This window comes from Triticum dicoccoides, chromosome 4B, assembly GCF_002162155.2.
Source record: "Triticum dicoccoides isolate Atlit2015 ecotype Zavitan chromosome 4B, WEW_v2.0, whole genome shotgun sequence".
Classification (NCBI taxonomy): domain Eukaryota; kingdom Viridiplantae; phylum Streptophyta; class Magnoliopsida; order Poales; family Poaceae; genus Triticum; species Triticum dicoccoides.
The window spans coordinates 194,408,874-194,410,941 of NC_041387.1; positions in this window are offsets into that span (position 1 = coordinate 194,408,874).

Sequence of the window (2,068 nt, forward strand, 5' to 3'; positions counted from 1 at the left end):
TATATTGAACAGATGGATGTCATATTAGACCGAAAAAGTAAAATGCTACTCCCTCCATTTACTTATACAAGGCCACTATGGAATATACGTTTTACATCTATACAAGGGCACCAACAGTAATCGAGGAAAGAATTAATGATATTTCTTCGTACTAGCAACCTGTTTACTACTTGCATGCTTGCAGCCATAATGACACTAACTACTTCCTCCACTTAATTTTCTTGCATGCATGTAGCGTATTAATTATTCCAGTAAATGAAAAGAAAAGCAAGCTTGCATTAAGTTTTACCTTGGTACATGTAATCTGAGTTTGTGGCTTTGTATATAAAAATGGAGGGAGTATCACTGAGTGTTTGGAGGAAAGGGGATCAACGTTTAAAACCAAACTCTCCCTTTCCTGCTACGTAACAGCCCAGGATCAACACTTCCCTTAGTAGTTGATTGTGCATCGTGTGCATTTCATCAGCATTTCGTAAGCATCCTATTCCGTTCATTAGGGGTTTAATATGGGTATTTTTTTTAAACCGTAATTATTTTTGCCAATTTTATTGAATGGTGAATATCTAAACCTTTCTCCCTTTGGTATTCTAGCCCAAGACTCACCTCCACACTTGCGCACTGCCTCTTTGTAACATTTGGGAGCTCCCAATGTTTTTCGCAATTTTAGCACAAGCCTAACACCTACCTCTAGTTCAAACCACTTTGTTCTTTTTCTCCCCTTTTATTCAAAACTATTGCCAAAGCTTATCCGAATGGCTTGGATTTTTTTGTGTAGTCTTCAGATATACTAGAGAGGACACCTACAAATTTGCACGCCATTTGGAATTCATCTGGCCCACAATATATTTTCAAAACTTACCTTTTCTATTTTCTGTAAAAGAAAAGAAAAATGAATTCCCACCCACCTCCCTCTCACCCTTTGGCCCAACCCACGAGCGCTACCTAGCTAATTCCCGCCCACATAGCACCACACAGCAAAATCACTAGTAAGGGTTACCCATTGCAAAGATCACCCCCACCTCACGCGCTAACAAGTGACGCCCTGCATGTATGCCACTTGTCGCAACATGATAGTTGTTCTTTTTTTTCTAGATTTGTTTATTCAAAATGATTTATCTCTTGAACTATGCATCCAAATCCCAAACCATTTTCAACGTTGTTTTCTCTCGTCGAGATCTTCAAAACTAGATCTTGTGTTAATAGATTTCGATGAATTTTTTTCATGAAAAAATAGAAAACTAGGAAAAATAACAAAGAAAAACAATACAAAAAGGATAAAGAATGAAAACAAAAAACGGCAACCAAAAAATGAATGACAAAAAACAGAGCTAGAAGCAAGATAGTGGTGTTTTTACTATTTTTCCCTTTTCGAGAACTTCTTGTGGAAGCTTGGTGTTTTCCGTTGAGAAGCGTAAAGCATAAGCAAATTTGTGCCTGCACGAGAAGAAAATATGTGCTTCTTGTGAAAGCATAGTTTTTTTCATCTGCACTTCCCTAGAAGCATGGATTTTTCCCTTTTCCAAGAAGCACAATTATGCTTCTCACGGAAGCAAATTTGTGCCTCCACAAAAAGCAAATATGTGCTTCTCGTGAAAGCATAATTTTTATTTCCCGCGCAAAAAAAATGTGCTCACAATAACACTTCTTCAAAACCTAGGAAAAACCGAACGAAAACAAAAAAGCCAAAAGAAAAAAAAGGACTCGTCTAAACCCGAAAACATGTAAAAAAATCTAGAAAGAGCGTCCAACACATGACATGAACGCACCACTTGACGTGCTCCAGGACATCAAAAGTGGCCCCTAGAGATCCCCCGCAAGGGGTAACCTCTAATTATTTGCTCCCACCACACAACCTAACAAGGAGATCTCCTGAATGGCGCGCCTATGTCTAAGTTATAGCAAGACGCAGGGTGCACTCGTGTTACGCGCTTCCCTAAATGGGCCGGTCCACGTGAGGGAGGCCACTAGCTTGTTTTTCTATTCTTTTTCTGTTTAATTTGAAATATTATAAAATATATACTATATTACAAAAATTATTACATGAAACATTTTTGAAAATGTTAACCAA